Genomic DNA, 11,112 nt, shown 5'->3' with positions numbered 1-11,112 from the left:
GTCATGGCTGATGGAACGAGAGCATGCTACCCCGTGAAGTAAAATTCCGTCTAAATATCTGAGTTCGACAGAAACATTTCTGACTTCGACAAGATATACCTGAAGAAGGTCGGAGGTTACATCGACCGATACTTTGTGAAAATCACGCTCAAGATGAGAACAGTAGTCCGAAAAACCAAATAATCCGAAAAGCCAATTCACATCTCAAAAAATAAGAAACGTCAATTAGAGAGTTGTTAAATTTCTTTTCGCTCTTGTTCCCTGTTTTTTTTTTTTTTACTGATTGTATTTCGGCTTTTATGTAAATCAAATAAGAATGGTTTCTTTATTAGATTTGAACTCTTTTGTTTCCGTTCGATTTTAATTTCTGTTTTTACAACGTAAATGATTCTCTCTGCTTTTAGGGTTAAGGAATAGGGAAAGACGATACGTGTTCAGCTGCGTCTCTTTTGAAAACAATTTATTTACGGCATTATAAAATTTGAAACGCATTTCTTTATCGTGCACCTGCGCATTTACAATTAAAACCGATTGCTTCTAAACGGGAAGCGACCGTCGACAGTTGTTTAGAACCAATTTCTCCGTCCGGTAATAAACTTGTCAATTAGCTACAACTAGCAGGGAGACCCGACGTTGTCAAAGAATGAAGTAGGATTAACACACACTGTTAAATGCGTAACAGGCGAAGCTGAGAAAACATCAGATGTATTTCACACACGCAAATTCAGGATCTAGGCAAAGCCAGATGTAAAATCTGACTGAAAAACGATTAATCAATTAAACAAAGGAAACAATCGGATAGAATTGTTATGTTATGCTGGGGCAACATCGGATAACCTTGCTGATATTATTCTTAAAAAGTAAAATGATAGATAATGAATATTATTATTGTTTTGTTAATTGTTATGTAGAAAAAAGGTATGCAGAAATAATGTTATTGAAACAAGGGAACGTTTAGTAAAATATTTAGAAACAATCAAGGAACGAGGTGCGGCCTTGGGAGTTGAGTGCTAAAATACTACACAATAAATTTGTTCAGAAAACGTAACTGAAGGTCACGTGCTAGGTCTTTGTATGACCGAGTGACGTAAGCACAAAGAAATAGTTACATATATACAATCAGAGTTAGGAGTTAGCAGGAAACAGACTTAGCGAGAGGGTTAGCCGGATGAAGAGAGTTGAAGTGTTTAAGATAGGGCCTTTAATGGCTCTGTATGGGGCATAATCGTATTGACACACCGGTTCTTGTCAGATCACTGAAGTTAAGCAACGTTGAACCTGGTCAGCATTAAATGGGTGACCATTTGGGACTTCAAGGTGCTGTATGTGCTCTCCGCTTATCTCAGCATTGTTTCAAGTTGTCCTGGACTTCTCCTTGCCATTGGACTCAAACAGTGCCGATTCAAAAGAAGTGTGGTTGGGGATTGCACAGCTGCCCCTACTTTGTCTGAATACCCTTTATGTAAAATGTTTAGACTCAAAATTGGCTGAATAGTTTGCTAGAGACCGCAAAGGCAAAATATTTTGAACTTTGACACCAATTATGACTCCTTAACATTTATTGCTTTGGGCTCAAATCCAATTAAAAAGTTTTATCCATGTCCAAGTAACCTACATCTAAAATTTCAAGTGTTTAGACCCAAAATTGGCGGAGGAGTTTGGTAGAGTTCTCAAAGGTCAAATCGTTGAACTTTGACCCCTTGACAGCCAAATTTCTGGCCGAAAACTGATTAAAAAGATTTTCCCAAATCTCAATAACCCTTATGCCATATCCTCTTATGTCGAATCTCGAGTCTGTAGACTGAAAACTGACGGATTTATTTGGTAGGGAAATGCACACACACACACACACACACACACACACACACACACACACACACAGACAATTATACTTTTATAGATATACTAGCCTGGGAACCCGGCGTTGCCCGGATGTTTGGAGGTGCATGTTGAGCAAAAAAAAAGTGGTGGCTGGAAGAAAGCTCGAACCCATACTGTGAAGGAGGAAAAGAACGGGGGAAAAATGTGACGTCTTTGCTGTTACGACCACCGCCAAACCGGAAGTGACGTAGGTTTAAATTAAGGCTAGACAATAGAAAAGAGGGGATGACTTTCGAAAATATCGGCGAAAAAAGCGACCCCCCTGTTGAAAAGTGCCCAGTTTAAGGTGAACATATTAATGTTTTCAGCCAATTTTTCGATATTTGTCGTCCGAAGGGTCGCGCTTCAAAACGATACTGATCTTGTGAAAATCTGTCGCCTCTGTCGAAAGTTTTAAGCAGGCATGCAAACATACATGCGTACATTTATATATTGGTAGCTCAAATTTCTACCCAAACGATTAAAACGCTTGCCCTTTCTCTGAATACCCTTTATGTAAAATTTCAAATGTTTAGATCAGAAATTGTCTGAGTAATTTGGTAGAGACCACAGCAGTCAGTTTTTTTTAACTTTGACCCCTATTATGACCCCTTAAAACTTATTGTTTTGGGCTCAAACCAAGTTAGTAAGTTAGATACATGTCCAAGGAACCTACATCTAAAATTTCAAGTGTTTATACCCAAAATTGTCGCAGGAGTTTGGTAGAGTTTTCAAAGGTCAAATCGTTGAACTTTGACCTCTTAACAGCCAAATTTCTGGCGGAAAACCGATTACACGCATTTTTCCAAATCTCAGTACCCTGTATATGAAATTTTGAGTCTGTAGAATGAAAATTGACAGAGATATTGTGTAGGGAAATGTACACAGACACACAGACAGACACTTTCACTTTTATAGATATATAGAGAGATATTTATATATCATTTTTAATTATTACTTATTACGACAAGATATACCTGACGAAAAAAATACCTGGGGGAAAAAAATATTACACATCACATACGTACTCTCTTGTCCAAAAAATCAAAAAAATCCAGTCTAAAAAAACAGATTTTCTCTCTCTCTCTCTCTCTCTCTCTCTCTCTCTCTATATATATATATATATATATATATATATATATATATATATATATATATATATTATAAGGTAAAATTAAAAGCCAAGAACAATGCGAGATTTTTTTTTTATATAGAGTAAAATTAAATGCAAACAAAAGAAATAAAGTTCTTTTTTTTTGTTGTTTGTTTTTTCTTTTTCACACAAATTTTAACTCTAAACAACAGTAATTTTTTTTTCTGTTGTATTCAATGGTGATATAAATCTCAATATATTTCAGACTTATTAGACCATTTTCAAGAGAAGACAGCGGAAGAGTGTTCAAAATTGGAAAAGTAGCCGCAGAGTTTGCCACGTGATACCGCGAAATATAGAACAAAAAATGACGTTAGGAGAACGTTAAAATAAATCAGTTGATGTTTGAAATACTTGTTGCGTTTGTGAATCAAGGGAGATGACTATTCAAGCAAGTTTTTTTTTTGTTTTTTTTTAATTATTGTTTTTCTTATGTTTTAAACTTATATTATAAAAGCGGAGCTCAATTTCAGTCTATTGTTTAGTGTGGGAGTATTTTTTGAAATAATTAAAGATTCGAGGATACGAAGTTGACCTACGTTTCTTGAAGAAGCAAGAATGTTGATGTGAAAATCTGGTTCTGAATTAATGCAAGTGCGAATATGTTTATAGAACGACGAAGCAGTAGTGTTTAAGTGCTCTTTAATGCGGTGATGAAGCAATCTGGTAGTGCTTCCGATGTAAGATGCACTGCATTTAGCGCATTGTAGGTCGTAAACAACGTGGTTCTTAAAGCATAAACCTGTGTGTGATATTGGGCAATTAGAGAGTGAACAAGGGGAAGGTGTATGCGATGGATGTTTTCGGTTGAGCTGTTGTCTTAAAGTAGATCCAGTGTGGATGAGTTGAATGTTGAGCCCCTCGCTGCAGATGGCTTTTCGGATTGAAGATGAGATTTTGTCACTGAGGAAGGGTAGTTTTAGAAAACAGTTGTTAGAGAAGGGTCGGGTGTTGCGTTTTTTCTTTTTAAGTGAGGATAGGATCGTATTAGGATAGCCGTTTAGTGAGAGGGTCTGTAGGAAATTGTTAGTGTGTGTATGTTTGTCGGAGATGTTAGTGCATTTGTCTTGTATGCGTGAGATTTCGGCATGTGCGTAGTTTAGTTTGTCCTTGAGAGGTAGCGCAGATTTGAAATGTACGAAGAGGCGTTTGCTGGCGGGTTTTCTGTAGAATTCAGTGCATATGGCACCATTTTTTTTATTTGTATTTTAAAATCAAGTAGAGAAAGAGATTCCGAAGAGTCTGGGTGTTCTATAGTAAATTTTAAGTTTGGGTCTGCGTTATTGAATTTGTGGAAAATGTTAATAGCTTCTTCGCGGGAGTATGTGATAATTAAAATGTCATCGATATATCTAGTAAAAAGGAGATAAGAATAGCAGGTACTAAGGGTGTGTCTTTCGAGTTTGTCCATATAAGCAATGGCAAGAATACCGGATAGACTGGAGCCCATGGGTAGTCCAGATACTTGTTTGAACGTGTTTTGTAGGAAAGTAAAGTAAGTGTTGTCTACTATAATACGGAGGAGTTGTAAGAGATCTCCTGGAGTAATTCCGAAGCATTGTGTGTTTTTAGATGCTATAATGTCTGCCATGAGATTAATGGCTGGATGTGCAGGAATGGAGGTGTATAAAGAAACGACGTCTAGGCTAAATGGGTATCTGTATAGTTTGAGTAGATGGTGTGGTAGATCGTTGAGTCTGTTAATTACTTGGTTGGAACTACTAACATGGGCTGGGAAGGTAGAGAGTAGAGGTTTAAGTAGGCGGGATATTAACCAAGAGATTTTATAAAGGGGACCGTTAACGCTTGAAACAATGGGTCTGATCTGTGTGTGTGTGCTATTTTTGTGGGTTTTAATAAGGTGATAAAAGGTAGGTAATTTGCTGTATTTAGTAATAAAATTTAGTCTGTGTTGTTTTGGGAGATTTCTTTTAAAACAAATTTGAGACCATGTCTTGTTAATGTTGTTCTCAATACGAGCAGCAGTGATATTATGTGCTGGGGTGTAAAGGTCGGTATTGGAAAGATGCTCTATAGCAAGGTTGTTATAAGATATATATATATAACTACTTTTGGAACTTAAATAGATTCTTTATTTTTGTTGACTTATTAACATTTCTATTATTATTATTATTATTATTATTATTATTATTATTATTATTATTATTATTATGTTTATCGTTTTTTATTTTTTATTATTATTATTATTTATTATTATTATTTTTATTATTATCATTTATTATTTTTATTATTATTGCTATTATTATTATTTTTATTATTTATTATTATTATTATTATTATTATCATTATTCAATATTATTATTTTATTATTATTATTTTTATTATTTATTATTATCATTTTATTATTATTTATTATTATTTTTATTATTATCATTTATTATTTTTATTATTATTGTTATTATTGTTATTATTATTATTTTTATTTATTATTATTATCATTATTTATTATTATTATTTTTATTATTATTATTTTTATTATTTTTTATTTATTATTATTTTTATTATTATTGTTCTTCTTATTATTATTTGTATTATTGTTTATTATTATTATTATTATTATTATTATCTTTTATTATCATTATTATTATAATTATTATTTTTATTATTTTTTATTTTTTCCTCTTCTTCTTCTTCTTCTTCTTATTATTATTATTATTTATTATTATTATTATTATTATTATTATTATTATTATTATTATTATTTTATTATTGTTGTTAATATTATTATTGTTATTATTTTTTATTATTTATTGTTAGTGTTATTATTATTATTTTATTATTTATTATTATTATTATTTTTATCATTATCAGTATTTATTATCATTATTTTTATTATTATTATTTTATTTTTATTTATTTATTTATTTATCATTATTATTATTATTTATGATTATTTTTATTATTATCATTTATTATTGTTTTTATTATTGTTATTATTATTATTATTTTTTATTATTATTTATTATTATTATTATTATTATTATTATTTTTATTATTTTTTATTCATTATTATTATTTATTATTACTATTTTTATTATTATCATTTATTATTTTTATTATTATTGTTATTATTATCATTATTATTTTATTATTTATTATTATTATTTTTATTATTATCATTATTAATATTTTTATTATTATCTTTATTACTATCATTATTTTTATTATTATTATTTCTATTATTATTATTATTCTAATTATTATTATTATTATTATTAATATATATTATTTATTATTGTTATTATTTATTATTATTATTATCATTATAGAAGTGGAAGTACCAAATCTGATGGATATATCCGAAAAGTGAAGGAAGAGTGGGAATCCAGAGGAGGAGGAGGAGGAGGAGGAGGAGGAGCAGGAGGAGCAGGAGGAGCTAGAAGTGTCGCGAGTTTGGTATCCCAGTTAAAACAAATTAAAAATAACAACCTACTTTCAGTGATTGCAAGAGAAGAGATTGAATAGATGGTTACGAATGTAATGAATAACGAAAGTAAAATTGATGAAACTAGCTCTGATTAAAGAACTGAGAGAGTGGAAGTGCAGAAGGGAAATGTAAACGATGATGGGAGGCGGGCAACTGAGGAGGTATGGAATTCTATGGTTATGGGAAGTGATGAGAAAGAGTTTGAAGTATCTAAGGCAGATGAGATCATTGACTCTGAGACAATGGAGCCAGTGAAAGGAGCAGATGTATGCAGAAGTGGTGATGAAGTTCGAACTTTGACTTCTGCAGATATTCCAAACATGAAGAGTAGTGATAGGTGGAAAGTGAAAAGCGAGGTAAAAATAGTTCAAGGAGTAATTCACAACATCATATTACGATTACGGAACTTAACAGGCTTCTGTCTGCAGCGTCATACGTTATTGCGAATCGTCTTGGCTTATTACAGAAGAAAAAGGGAAAAATGAAGGATAGAAGGCCACACTGGCAGAGGCGGCTTAAAGAAAGTATTAAACGGTGACAAAAAGACGTTGGTAGAATCGAAGAAATAAGAAAAGGAGTTAAACTAGGACAGAAAGCCAAGGAAGGGCTTGAAAGGAGATATAGATTGCTTGAAAAGGGAACGATTACCATTCTAGCAATGTTGAAAGAGAAGATCCACACTGGTGGTATGAAAATTAGGAACTTTCTTGGAAAAAGTGATGCGTTTCAACAGAACAACCTTCCCCGGAGCAATCAGTCTCAGCTGTATAAAGAATTAAATGGTAGTAAACAGGTGGGGAATAACAACACTCCAAATGCAGATGATGCCAGGAAGTTCTGGAGTGGGATTTGGTCTGTCGAAGGGCGATATAATAAAAAGGCTAGCTGGGTGAGAGAGGTCAGAGAAAGGCTATCAGGAATGCAGCAGATGAAGAACGTCGAGATAACCATTGATGACGTGAAGGCTGGCATACGAAGGATGACAAACTGGAAAGCACCTGGTCCAGATGGAGTGATGGGCTTCTGGTTTAAACAGTTCTAATGCCTTTATCCACCTATAGCTGCTGCTGTCGTAGAGTTGGGAGATGTCCCTGATTGGCTTGTTAAAGGAAGAACAACACTGATTAGGAAAGATCCTGCAAAGGAACAGATGCCAATAATTTTAGACCAACTGTTAACTGGAATCTTTGCAGAAAAAATTTATGAACATCTTAAGAGTAATGGTGTTTTCCCTGATGAATAGAAAGGGTGTCGGAAAGGCTCGATATGTACGAAGGCTCAACTACTGATTGGTAAAGCATTAATGCAGGATGTAAAGAAGAGGAATTTGAGCGTAGCATGGATCGATTACAGAAACGCTTATGACATGGTTCCTCATTCATGGATACATGAAACACTATTGCTGATGAAGGTTGCTGAGAATGTGGTAGAGCTTTTGGAGACAAGTATGGCTTATATAAACTATTCCAAATTTTTTATTAAAACATTAGTTTCAAATTCATAGTAGAGTAGTATGATAGTCGAAAATTGCCTATGAATGGCGAATGAGAGCTGAATTAGAGCTTTTATTTATGTGAGCGATCCTGGGTACAAACAGCAGTCTTACTGGTTAAAGCTGTTTGATTAAAACTGATTGATTGAAACTGTTTGATTAAAACTGATTGATTGAAACTGATTGATTAAAACTGATTGATTAAAACTGATTGATTGAAACTGATTGATTGAAACTGTTTGATTAAAACTGATTGATTAAAACTGTTTGATTAAAACTGATTGATTGAAACTGATTGATTGAAACTGTTTGATTAAAACTGATTGATTAAAACTGATTGATTGAAACTGTTTGATTGAAACTGATTGATTAAAACTAATTGATTGAAACTGATTGATTGAAACTGATTGATTAAAACTGATTGATTGAAACTGATTGATTGAAACTGATTGATTAAAACTGATTGATTAAAACTGATTGATTGAAATTGATTGATTGAAACTGATTGATTGAAACTGATTGATTAAAACTGATTGATTAAAACTGATTGATTGAAACTGATTGATTAAAACTGTTTGATTAAAACTGTTTGATTAAAACTGATTGATTGAAACTGATGCAAAATACAGAGAGAAAACATAATTTCAGAAACATTAATAATAATATTGTTTTGTGAAGAGAATTGTTATATGATGTCGGGTAGTAATGTTTTGTCTTTGATTTGACCTTAGTTTTGTGGTAAAACGGATAATGGAAAATTTTTTTGGGAATCACCTTATTAATATGCACAGGTGATTTGGCCAATTAGTCAATCCGGGCAAATCAGTATATGACATAATGAAGAGGGGTTGGTTGGATGAGAAATCCAGACTTGCCAAAGATTACTTGCTACCTACCTACAAAAGGAGTCGTAGAAGCGATTTTAGTCAGTCGAGAGCAGAAAAATCGATTGGAGTTGAAAGTTGGATCTGTCCATCTGTTGTATAGCCAGGTTTGAATACTTCCTTTATCGGAAAGCTCTATCACCAGCACCAAAATGACCTATGTTATATAATGGGGTACCAACATGATCTGTGTTGTACATCGAATTCATCTGAATGTCTATGGTGGTTCTGCACTATATGAACCCTAGTGTATCGTGTCGCAGTCAAGGTGGGTGCTTTTAACAGGGTATAGGGTATAATTAACTCTTTTCTTTAACGATTTTAACCATGATCGTTAATAGTGTCTCTTTTAGTTTGTGTGTGTGTGTGTGTGTGTGCATGCGTGTGCGTGCGTGTTGACATATAACACAAATACATAAACGACGACATACCTGGTTCTGCTGCTGCCTTTTACCGGGAGGTCCTCCAATCATTTTCAGGGAGTTAATTCTCTTGACAAAGAAGATGATGGGTTGTTTTTTTTATAGTTGTTTATTCACTCCCAGGCATGACTTCTAGCAGTTGGGTGGCTAGTTCTTACACATCCCACGTCTGAGACGCTTCCCTCTTTTGAGAGGAGAACCCTTTCAGATCATCATCTTCTGCTGACGTCCTCGATCTCAACTCCACGTCCAATGTGGGCGAATGAGAGCTGATTTAGAGCTTTTATTTATGTGAGCATACACTGAACTCATCCGAATGTGTGTAACTCTTTTTTTTTAACCCTTTTTTTTAACCCTTTTTTTTTTTAACTCTGCCATGATCGTGTGTGTGAATGTCTCATCGCTCCCAGGTATTACTTCTCTCATTTGGGGGGAGTTGATTCTCTCATCTTGGGGGAGTTGATTCTCTTGGCATACAATTAACTCAAGATGATGGTTTGATTTTTTTATAGTTGTTTATTCGCTCCCAGGCATTATGTCTAGCAGAGGAGCAATCGACGATCTTTTAGTTAGGTCGCTAGTTCTTACACGTTCACATCTGAAACGCTCCCCTTCTTTGAGAGGAGACCCTTTTCTTCTGCTGACGTCCTCAATCCAACTCATCTATTTTTCCAGCTAACCTGATCACGTGACATCCACATACTTCTCGTTCCGATCAGATGCTTTTCCAGTGCAATTGATCGGTCGCTGAGCTTGAACTGCACGCTTGTGGAATTGTCTTCCTTTTCTCTGCTTTCCAGCTGACTACAATTCGGTTGTCTTCAAGTCTAATATAAACAAGTTTTTGATGAGCCGTTCCATATAAGTTAAAAAATTTGCCGAATTTCCATTACTAACAATTACTTTATTGTCCAATTGTCTACTGTACACTCTTTAACCCTTATCCTCGAGTGGCCTCTTGACCTTGATAAGTGGTGATTACTATATTGTCTACTGTACACTCTTTAACCCTTATCCTCGAGTGGCCTCTTGGCCTTGATAAGTGGTGATTACTATATTGTCTACTGTACACTCTTTAACCCTTATCCTCGAGTAGCCTCTTGGCCTTGATAAGTGGTGATTACTATATTATCTACTGTACACTCTTTAACCCTTATCCTCGAGTGGCCTCTTGGCCTTGATAAGGGGTGATTACTATATTGTCTACTGTACACTCTTTAACCCTTATCCTCGAGTGGCCTCTTGACCTTGATAAGTGGTGATTACTATATTGTCCACTGTACACTCTTTAACCCTAATCCTCGAGTGGCCTTTTGACCTTGATAAGTGGTGATTACTATATTGTCTACTGTACACTCTTTAACCCTTATCCTCGAGTGGCCTTTTGACCTTGATAAGTGGTGATTACTATATTGTCTACTGTACACCCTTTAACCCTTATCCTCGAGTGGCCTCTTGGCCTTGATAAGTGGTGATTACTATATTGTCCACTGTACACTCTTTAACCCTTATCCTCGAGTGGCCTCTTGACCTTGATAAGTGGTGATTACTATATTGTCTACTGTACACTCTTTAACCCTTATCCTCGAGTGGCCTCTTGGCCTTGATAAGTGGTGATTACTATATTGTCTACTGTACACTCTTTAACCCTTATCCTCGAGTGGCCTCTTGGCCTTGATAAGTGGTGATTACTATATTGTCTACTGTACACTCTTTAACCCTTATCCTCGAGTGGCCTCTTGGCCTTGATAAGTGGTGATTACTACATTGTACACTCTTTAACCCTTATCCTCGAGTGGCCTCTTGGCCTTGATAAGTGGTGATTACTATATTGTCCACTGTACACTCTTTAA

This window comes from Euprymna scolopes, chromosome 46 (assembly GCF_053919585.1).
Source record: "Euprymna scolopes isolate OS-2025 chromosome 46, ASM5391958v1, whole genome shotgun sequence".
NCBI lineage: Eukaryota > Metazoa > Mollusca > Cephalopoda > Sepiida > Sepiolidae > Euprymna > Euprymna scolopes.
This window is presented reverse-complemented; position numbering follows the sequence as displayed.